Raw genomic sequence first — 11,929 nt, 5'->3', positions numbered from 1 at the left:
CTATAGAAGTGAATTACCACCAGAAATTCTCTGCCCAGCTTCTGGGTGTTGATACATTTTAATTCTTATGTGTGACATGAACAGTTTTAGTGTATATTAATTACCTGCCATCTGGCCTATTTCTTTTAAACATATCTCTGAATTAATGGAGTTTTATGTGCCTTTTGTTTTGTTTATACAAATCTTTTTTTTTTCTCAAAATTCAAAGTGGAAAGAAACCCAGCATTCATTTTTAGAAGCTCATTCTCTAAAGTTCAAGAGATAAAAATGTGTTTCTTCTCTTAAGTTTATTAGTTTGATAACCTCAATTTATTAAAGCATCCAAAACGTAAAAGTCCAAGATTCAAACTTTAATGGCAGTGAGATCCCAACAGATGAAGTCCAGTGACCTGGTTTTCTCTTAAAGTGACAGAAGTATGTATATAAATAGATTAAAATAGCAAACGCTCATGGAGCACTTATTAAGTACTAGGCACTGTTCTAAGCACTTCATAGGTATTGACTCATTTCATCATCGTAAAGATTCTACAGACTAGGCACTATCATTACTCCATATTAAGGGTGAAAAAATAGAGGCACAGAGAGGTTAGATAACTTGCTAAGGGTCACACTCTAGGAAGCAGAGGAGCCAGCACATAAATTCAAGCTGCCTGGTGTCAGAGCCACATTCTTGTCCCATATGCTATGACTTGCAAAACTACAAAGAGCTTCCCTTAGGGCACAGTGGTCCCTCAGGGGAGCTGCCTTGAACTCGAGCTGAGTCCTTGTCTGGATATGAGGTTTATGAGTTGACGGGCTCCTGGAGGCAAGAATAATGAAGGTGCAGAGATGCTGAGTAGCTTGCCCCAGCCTGTGTGGGTGGTACGTGGCTGCACAGGTTTCAGAGTCATTGTGTAACATCAAGAACATATTAAACTGCTTTTAGATATTTGTAAAGTCCTTAGAAAAAATTAATATGTGACAATCAGCAATATTTTAAAATCAACAGATTTTTTTAAATCACCAACTATGTTAAAGCACATCTTTAAAGTAAACCTTATACATCAAAATAAGGTGGTAGCATTAGGTTTATGGAAGTAACACAGTTTTTACCCTCAGTAATTTTAGAATTAACAGATAATTGAGATAATGTACATGAAAGTTTACACGTTTGATTCACATTGTTGAAAAATGTCATATGGCTCCATAACTAACTGATCTGTTGTTGTTGTTTGTTGCTTTCTGTGTCTTCCACTAGAATATAAACTCCATGAGAATAAAGACCTTGTTTACCTTGTTCCCTGCTGTAGAACAATGCCTGGTACATGGCAGGTGCTCAATAAATGAATATTGAATGTATGAATGAATGAGTGTATTTACCAGCCTTGTTGAGGCTGTGAGCTTGGATAAACTCTGTGAGTCTGTGGACAATGAAAAGAAAGGAAGAATCTCGAGGAATTCTGCCATTCAGAGGATGGGAGTAAAAACTGGAGTCAGAAAGTAATCAGTGGGATGGAGAGCAAAGCAAGAAAGTGAAGGATCATGAAAGTCAAGAGTAGGGAGAAGTTTGGGAAGTGGTGAATAGCATTAGGAAACACTGCAGAAAAAATTTAAAGGGTGATAAAGGGAAGGCACTGTTGCATTTGGTCTTTGGGGCTGAAAAAAAGGCAGCTGCAGAAGAGAAATTGGAGTGGAACCCCATTTGCACAGGAATTAAGGAATAATTAGGACACTAGGCAGGAAGCTTGGCAGTGAATAGAAGGAAAGAGAGTTGACAGCACTGGGCATTTGCTTGCAGAATGCAAGGACATTGTTAATTCAGTAGAAAAGTGTCATGTTGCCACTTTGTCACTGTCTCAAGTGGGGGCTCCCTCTCACTTGTCCTTTGTCCTAAAAGAACAAAAGGGGCCTTGAATTTCATGAGTGCCCCAATGATGCTTCTGAGAGCTCAGGCTTTGGAATCAGACCATCCAGGTTCAGATCCTAGTTCTTCCTATTACCAGTTGAAGAAGAAGAAATGACTTAAGTCCCTAAGTTTTCTCATTGGTAAAGTAGAGATTCAGTCACTGAATATTATTAAGTTTCTACCATGTGCCCGACACAATTCTAGTGAGGGAGTTAACACACCAGCGAAAAATAGATCTCGGTACTATTCCAAAAACATGAAACTAACTAATATTTTAAAATTGTATCTTGACTTCTGTTTCCGGGAAGATGGAGTAGATATACTTTTCCCTGTTGCTAAGTAAAACTTAAAACCCTGGACATTGTATATAAGACATGAGAAGACTCTGAAAGGTGGAGAGAAAAAGACAGACAGGCTAGGGACTTTGGGATCTGAGGCACAACCTGGTGATGAGTTCCCTGGGTTTTCTTTTAGCCTCGTGGTTCTCAGATCTGGAGCTGAAGAAGCTGGCATCCCCTAGAAATGCCCAAAGGAGCAAACAAACAAAAAGTCCCCCACAAAAGTCAAAAGACCAGGAAAGGGGCAACTTAACAAGAGTAAAAACTTTTAAACTGTAACCACTTACCCCAGCCAAGAGCCACAGAAAGAATGGTGGCTCCACTCCCACCCACACCAGCAAAGGGGGAGTGGAAGCCTAGACTTCCTGCCCAGCAGGGTATATCAAAAGACCCCAACTGCAACCCCCCGCCACACACACACATTGAAATGGTATAAGAGAAGCCCATAGGGAGCCAGACTTTCATCCCCACCTGACAGTAATGGGTTGTGCCCCTATGATGTCAGTAGAGACCACATGGGGCATCTGAATTCCACCCACAGCAGCAGTAACAAGGCACCCCTCTCCATCCCTGCTGGCGTGGTGTCAAAGGCAGCAGAGAGTCAGAACTTTCACTGCTGCCCAGAGGTAATGAGGCCACCTTTCTCTGGTGTCAGTAGTGGCCACATGGGGAAAAATAACAAGGCGTCCTACCCCTCCCAGCCAGGGTAATATATATTGGTGGATGCCTCATGGTAACCAAACCTCCCACCCCTGCCCAGCAGTAACTAGGAGCCCCTTTCCTCTCCAGTGTCAACAGAGATCAAGTTGTGAATCTGGACTTCTACCCCAACCTGGAAGCAACAAGGCAGTGCCCCTCCCTTCCTCTGCCAGGAATCAGAAGAGCCAGTTAAAACAGAAAGTTTAAGTAAGATCCAGAGTCTCATAACATAATATCCAAAATGTCCAGTTTTCAACTGAAAATTACTCATCACACCAAGAATCAGGAAAATTTAATCTTGAAAGAGAAAAGATCATCAATAGGTGTCAACACTAAAATGACAGCGATATTACAGTTATCTGACAAAGATTCTAGGGCAGCCATCTCAACAATGCTTTAACAAGCAATTATGAACATGCTTAAAACATGAAAAAATAGTCTGAGCAAAGAAATGTAACGTCTCAGCACAGAAATAGAAAATGTAAAGAAGAACAAAGTGGAAATTTAAGAACTGAAAAATACAGCTAAAGTTAAAAAGTCAGTGAATGGGCTCAACAACAGAATGGAAGGGTCAGAAGGGGAAAAAAATCTGTGAACTGGAATATAGAGCAATAGTAACTGCCCAGTTCGAACAATACAGAGAAAATAGATTGGGAAAAAAAAAAATGAACAGAGGCTCAGGGACCTATGGGCCCATAACAAAACTCTAACAGTGATGTTGTCCAAATCCCAGTAGGAGAGAAGAAAGAGAGCAAGGCTGAAAAATCACTTGAAGAAATAATGGCTGAAAACTTTCCAAATTTGGCAAAAGACATAAACCTACAGTTTCAAGATGTAAGTAAATCACGAACAGGATAAACCCAAAGAAACCCCATACCAAGCTACACTTCTCAAAACTAAACACAGTATTTCTTCTTATATTTATTTAAATGTAATTTTATGCCATTGAATATAATAATAAAATTTCAACAGCAACAACAAAAACCCCTAAAGACAAAAACTCTTGAAAGCTAAGAGAAACAATACCTTACATAAAGAAGAAAAACAACTTGAATAACAGTAGATTTCTCATCTGAAACCATGGAAGCCAGAAGGAAATGGCATAACATTTTTTTTTTTTTTCCGGTACGCGGGCCTCTCACTGTTGTGGCCTCTCCCGTCGCGGAGCACAGGCTCCGGACGCGCAGGCCCAGCGGCCATGGCTCACGGGCCCAGCCGCTCTGCGGCATGTGGGATCTTCCCGGACCGGGGCATGAACCCATGTCCCCTGCATCAGCAGGCGGACTCTCAACCACTGCGCCACCAGGGAAGCCCGGCATAACATTTTTGAAGTGCTGAAATAAAAGAACTGTCAACCCAGAATTCTATATCTAGTGAAACTATCCTTCAAGAATGAAGGGGAAATCAAGACCTCAGCTGAAGAAAAACTAAGAAAGTTCAGCAGCAGCAGACTTATCTTAAGAAAATGGCTAAAAGAAGTTCTCTAAACAGAAAGGAAATGGAAAAGGAAGAAATCTTGGAATATAAAAAAGGAAGATAGCACAAAAAGAGTAAAAAATATGAGTAAATACATTTCCTCCTCCTCCTAGGTTTTCTGAATTACTTTTGAACATTGAAACAAAAATTATAACACTGTATGATGTTCTTCTATGTAGATGAAATATTTAAGACAATTAGAAGCAGGGGAAGGCAAAGAAATGTAAAGGGAGATAAGGTTTCTACACTTGACTTGAACTGATAACGTATTGACACCATTAGGTTGTAATAAATTATGCATATGTAAAGTAATACCTGGAGCAACTACTACAAAAGCTACAAAGAGATACACTCAAAAACACTATAGCTGCCGGGTGCGGTGGCGCGTGCCTGTAGTCCCAGCTACTCGGGAGGCTGAGGCAGGAGGATCGCTTGAGCCCAGGAGTTCTGGGCTGTAGTGCGCTATGCCGATCGGGTGTCCGCACTAAGTTCGGCATCAATATGGTGACCTCCCGGGAGCGGGGGACCACCAGGTTGCCTAAGGAGGGGTGAACCGCCCCAGGTCGGAAACGGAGCAGGTCAAAACTCCCGTGCTGATCAGTAGTGGGATCGCGCCTGTGAATAGCCACTGCACTCCAGCCTGGGCAACATAGCGAGACCCCGTCTCTTATAAAAAAAAAAAAAAAAAAAAAACACTATAGCCATAGGAAAATGTACAGATTAACGTAATTATGAAATTAAATTAAAACAGTATAAATAAAACATAATTCAAGAAAAAGTTCAAGTAATCCATAAAAAAGCAAGGAAAATAAAACAGAAAAATAAGAAATAGAACAAACAGAAAATAAAATGGCAGATTTAAATTCTAACATCAATAATTACATTAAGCATAAATGATCCAAATATACCAACTGAGGGACTTCCCTGGTGGCACAGTGATTAAGACTCCATGCTCCCAATGCAGGGGGCCTGGGTTCAATCTCTGGTCAGGGAACTAGATCCCACATGCATGCCGCAACTAAGAGTTTGCATGCCACAACTAAGGAGCCGTTGAGTCACAACTAAGGAGCCCTCGAGCCACAACTAAGGAGCCCTCCTGCCACAACTAAGACCCAGCACAACCAAATAAATAAATAAACATTAAAAAAAATTTAAAAATAAATATACCAACTAAAAGACAGAAATTGGCAAAATGGATTAGAAAATATGACCCAATCGAATGTTGTCTACAAGAAACTCACTTAAATATGACTATATATGTAGGTTGAAAGTAAAAAGATAGAAAAAGACATATCATCCAAATATTAATCAAAAGAAAGCCAGAGTGGCTATAATAATATCAATAAAGAACACTTTAGAGCAAAGAAGTTTACCAGCGATTCAGAGGGACATGACATAATGACAGAAGGATTAATCCACCAAGGAGACATATCAATATTAAATATGATGGAAGCACCAAACGATAAGAGCTACAAACTACAAAAGATAGAATTAAAAGAAGAAATGGACAAATACACAATTATAGTTGGAGAATTCAACATCCCTCTCTCAACTATTGATAGAACTAGACATAGAGTCAGCAAGAATATAGATCATCAAGCAACAGAATTTAATTGACGTTTATAAAACATTTCACCCAACAAGAGCAGAATACATATTCTTTTCAAGTGCTCATAGAACATATGCAAAGATAGGATTATATCCAAATTTCACATTTAAAAAAATCCACTAATCAGATCTATTGATACTTTAAATATCTAGATATAAATACTGGGGTTTTTTGGAGTTATTTTATCAAAAGCAAAGATTTCAAATGAAATTTATTTCACGTTCATTGGGAATGATGTTGACTGCATCTGCCATCTCTGATAACTTCTTTCTTTCTTGCCCAGAGAGGGCACAGCAAGTTAAGGCAGGGGAGGCACTCACTTTAAATAAACAAAAGTTATGAAAATCTGGATTTACAGAGAAGATACTTTCACATTCCCAGATGTTTTCGCAAAAGGTTGGCCAAAATATTGTTTTATTGGAAGCTCCCCAATTTTAGCCTAAATTCTCTCTCCTAACTGAATAGTACTGTTTACAGTTTCCTACATTAAAGCACATGTACAGTGACTCCGATGAAAGTTTGTCATTTACCTTCTCTGGGAACACAAACTCATAAGCACACATTTGATCACTATTGTCACACAGCAGCAAGATGAAATTTGAGCCTGTTATTCAGCAAAAGATATATGCACATACATTTCATGTCTTCAAGCTCTCAGCCCCTCAACTGACCAGACTGCTCTGGTTATGAGTGACAGAAATTCAAATCAAACTTGCTTAAGGGAAAGGGAGGAACTTCCTGGAAGGCCCATAAAACCCAACTGTCGGCAGGACAAGGGGTGCCAGTGGAAATCAGGTACAATGGAACCATGAATTAGATGTCTTTAGGACTTTCTCTTCCACTCTCTTTCCTTTATTTCTACTTCTTTCTAAATAGGAATTTCATTTCTCAGATTTCCACGTGGCTGAAAGCATGGCCACCAGTGGTTCTTGAGACTCACATCTCTTGCCATCTATGTGTCTGTTTTCCCAGCTCCAGCTCAAATAATTTCGGGAAATGAGAGAGATCCTGGTTCATAAGACAGCAGGTGGTAGATGTATGCTATAGTCTCACGGTTCCATCCGCCACAAACACCTCTTCAAACCCTAATCCCCATGGTGAATACCTAGTTTACTTTATAGGTTCCATTTAAGCATCATTTCCTCTAAGAAATTCCTTTCTAGAGTCTTCTCCTTACAATATAGATTAACACTGTTCTTTGGATCCCTACATACCTTCTATGTATTTACCTCTATCATGGATCCGGTGATGCTTTATTTTGCTTATTTGTTTACAGCTCTCTTTCTACTGCACCCTGGCATCATAGACATCTTTGCTTTCCCACCCTAACAGGGCAGCTAGTTTGCTGAATGACTGCCGACGATTTTTTTTTTTTAAACAAAACCCATTGCACAACTCATTCCAGGTGTAGACAATGAGTAGTTGGAACCACCAATGTGCTCACTAATGTGCATGAAGTAGTGACTACAGTAGCAGAAGAAATCGCTGATGTTCACCCAGGAAGAATGAAAAGGCCTGCCCCAGGCTAGGGTCACACTTAGCATTTAATTTGCATTCTCTACTCCCTAGTGTGGTTTCCTTGGTTCAGGAGAGATAAAACTCCAAACAGAAAGTGTCATGTCAACCTCAATGGTGATTTAAATCACTACTAAATATCTAAGCAGTTACATCCCAGAAATGTCATTGAAAAAAATTCCCATCTAGGGAGTCTGCATCAAGATTAAAAAATTCAAAACTCAAGACACACACACACACAAAGCAAAAAGGACCCTTCCCCTTTCCCCTTTGAACAAAGAGGGGAAAAGATGAAGGAAGAGCCAAGTGATTTTTTTTTTTCTTTAATAGTGGGAGAAAATTTACCACGGACGAGAGATGCCCTTTGCCCCAGATAATAAGTTCTCCACATCTAGGAGCTCTGGGCAACTGCAGAACCAAGCTCAGGCCTCCCAGTGGCCTATGGACTGCTCTGTGGATAAGACAGGAGAGTGGCCTTTCAGCAAAGCAGCCATCCCTCAGAGCCACGCCTGCCCCAATTTCCTTTTCCCTCCTGTTTCTCCATCCTGCTCGATGCATTTTCTAGGAACATTCTATGAACCTGGACCAGTGCAGCTGACTTGGGGGGCGGATTAGTTGCAATAGTAAATCTTCTCTGGTGGGAGCAAAATAGGTATCTTTGACCTCCAGTTTTTCACCAGGACCTAGCTGGATTGGTCCGTCAGAGCCCATACTCCAAGGCACACAGTGGCTTAATTTTCCCTCTGACGTTCAGGCAACACAGCATAAATTCCTCTATTGCTCATCCATCCTTTCTCACTCTCACTTACAGGCACAGACATGAAAAAGTCAGAGAGAATAAGAACTAGCTCCCCAAAGCAAGTTTACAAGGTGAGCTGAGCAGCTGTGTGGGGCATCAGTGCACACAGGACATCACTAGAATAACTCAGAAATGCGTTTCTATTAACTCAGGTCCCACAAGCAATTCCTCACATAACCAGTAGATGTGAACTGGTCCCACGTCCACAGAAAATTTAATCTTGAAAATTTATTTAAATGAATATGAGTTTGGACGGGCTAAATTATTAGTCTGCCTCATATTCCTTGGTCGACTACAAGTGCCCACTTCTCTTGTTTATTATGGTTCATATCTGAGCTAACCAATCAGAAAACAAAATGGAAATCTTGTTTTACTTCGTATCTGTCCAAAGCCAAGAGAAAAAAAAATTTTAAAAGAGTGTCAAGATGATTTAGAACTCTATTTCAAGTTTTTGCTCAGAGGCATGGTAACTTGCAGTGTGGTTTACTGGCTTCTAATTTATTCTCCTCCTCTCTTCTGTTGCCTCTTCACTGTTTGAGGAGGGGAAAAAAAAGGAAACCAAGAGGGTGAAAGAGAAAGCTGATGGGGTGGACTAAAGTTGGATTGATGCTTCAGAATATACCATTTTGGACAAACAGTACTTTAAAAAAAAAGATTTATGAAGAATGATCAAGTGTGACCACTCACTTCTCCAAGAGTTTTTTATTTTTAATAAAAGGGGGTTATGAGAACATTTCTTCAAGAAGTGACCTCCTCTAATGTATTTAAAATACACTTCAGAGTCAAATACAGATGGAAATTGAATATATGCCTAAGATGGCTGATGATATTGGTTCACGTGAATCTATACCTCACATCTTGCTTCAAATTCATTCCATGTAAGAAATCAAAACACAAAAAATACTAAAAGAAATCATGGGAGAAAAGATTTTCTTATAATCTTCAAGTAGGCAAAGAATATAAAGAATTAAATCAAAGGATAATCAAATGGCTTTTACATATATGAAAAGGTGTTCAAATTCATCCGTAATAAGACAAAGTAAACTATTCTGAGAAGTGATGTAAGTACATAAATCCTGTGTTCCATTCTACCCAGGAAATCCTTATAAATATTGACAAAGGCTATTATGCTGGCTTTTCACAGAACACTACATGGAATGGTGGCTTAAATGACTTCAGTTATTAAAGGAAGGTTTGACTTCAGAAGGCTGGAGGCCTTAGCTGTATTTGGATTACAATTGCAAAATAAGAAAGATAACATATTCCCACTAAATTAAAATAATGTTCTTAGGATAAAAATTAAGAATATTTTTCCAATATGATCTTTTTCAAATTGTATTAGTAAGCTAAAATGCAGACTAAAAAAAACTACACAAAATATACCAATTATCACCTTTTGTGATACTCCATGTATGCCAAGGAAAATATTGGAAGGACAGAGACTAAAACGTTAATGGTGGTTATTTCTTACCTGGTAAAATTATAGTTGATTTTAAAGGTTTTCCTTTATGCTTTTGTGTTTATTTTTCCCCCAAGATTTCTGCAATGAGCACATGTAAGTTACTTGTGTAAAAAGAAAAAAAAACATTAATTTTAGAAAATGATCTCTCAGTAAAGAGAGAATTACACACTCTCCCTAACCAAGACTCAAACAGATCTAATTCTAACGACCACATGGAATAGCTTATAAGAAAGGAGTGGAGGAGGTGTCTTTATACTGCCTGAGAACTTTCTCAGCTTATTAGTCCACTTAGAAGATTAACATAGGCTAAAACCACTGCAGCAAGAAACAAATGTAAGATATAGTAAAATAGCTTCTCAAATCATTAATGTTGAGTCCTAAAGAATCTTTGTAGCACCCATAAAAGAGATCTTGTGGTTTTAAAAAGCTCTAAAACTTGCTCTCCGAGAAATTCGATCTGTAGGCCTGTGTTTAAACACACAGGTTATTATTATATAACTAAGCAGCTGGGAAGATTAATCGTGATTAAAAATAAAAAGGAAAACACACAGAACACCAAGGCAGGACTTGTTTAATGAGAGAAGGGTAACTCAAAGGAAAACAGTATTTGTACAGGGTAATAAAAAGTCAACCCACAGACTTATCAAATAAGAATAAAAATATTCTATCTCATATCTGATTCAAAAGGTACGCTTATCAAAGATACGATTACACTAGAAATAACGCAAACAATATTCATAAGCATATACACAAAATGTATTATGGACCTTTCGTGATTTATTTCCAAATCTCATGCCATTATTCAAATCCAAACACTGTAATATGTCTATGATTTACCTTTCCAGCCTTACTTTTCTTTCCTCACACCCTGCTTTCCAATTATACCTGATAATAGTTGCTTGAACACCATATACACTGTCTACTCACATTTTTTTTTTTTTTTGGCTGCATTGGGTCTTCGCTGCTGCTCACGGGCTTCCTGTAGTTGCGACAAATGGGGGCTACTCTTCGTTGCGGTGCATGTGCTTCTCATTGCAGTGGCTTCTCTTTGTTGCAGAGCATGGGCTCTAGGGGCACAGGCTTCAGTAGTTGTGGCACGCAGGCCCAGCAGTTGTAGCACACGGGCTTAGTTGCTCCATGGCATGTGGGATCTTCCCGGACGAGGGCTCAAACCCTTGTCCCCTGCATTGGCAGGCGGATTCTTAACCACTGTGTCACCAGGGAAGCCCTGCCCACCACATCTTTGACATGAACTTCCAGTTTGTCCTGTACATATCAGCCCCAACCCATTTCCTCGGATCCCACTATCCCACCTTATACTCTGGTATGTCCATTCAGACCATAAAGGTTTGTGGAGTAGCATCAGGATCTATGATAGGTTCTGGGGACACAACGATGAATAGAACATTGTCTTGCACTCAAAAGAACTTTGGCTGAGTGAGGGACAGATGTGTAAACAATAGTTAAAATACACTTGGCTTGCAGGGAGAAAGCACGGCTATGCTTAGTGAAACCAGCCTCTGGTTGGTGATCACTTATTAATCCATCATCCACAAATTCTCCTAAACCACTGCTTGCAGACTCGAGTGCTTACAGAGTAAGCAGGGAACACGAATTTATGAATCAGGTTGGGTGTGAGACAGTAGCTCATGCTGAGACCTGTAGCCAAATGGAGAGTACCTGTCCTGTCTAAAGGCATTCAATTTCTCACTCTTTTTCAAATGCCATGCCCGGATAACAGAATATGCCTGAAGGCCTGACTTGGTTCAGGCTGCCGGTTTGCGACTTCTGTATACTAAGATTAACAACGTCGTTTAATGTTTACTACGTGTAGGTCCCTCTTCTAGGCACTTTGCAAGTATTAACTTACTCCTCACAGCAACTGTGTAGGTGGATATTATGATTTTGCCCATTTTACAAAGGCACAACTTAGGGACAGGAGGGTTCTCATAACTTGCTGAGGTCACACATCTATTAGGGTCGTGAAACTGGGAACTGAACCCAGTCAGGCTCCTTCACAGCCCACACTCTTAAAAGAAGTACTTCATAGCACTATACTGCTCTGTATCTAAACTTCCAAAATTCCTTTATTCAGCTTAAACTACATAATGAATTACATATTTTAAAATGTGCCAAACATTATTCT

Source organism: Delphinus delphis, chromosome 17 (genome assembly GCF_949987515.2).
Source record: "Delphinus delphis chromosome 17, mDelDel1.2, whole genome shotgun sequence".
NCBI lineage: Eukaryota > Metazoa > Chordata > Mammalia > Artiodactyla > Delphinidae > Delphinus > Delphinus delphis.
The sequence above is the reverse complement of the archived record's forward strand: the minus strand, read 5'-3'. Positions refer to the sequence as shown.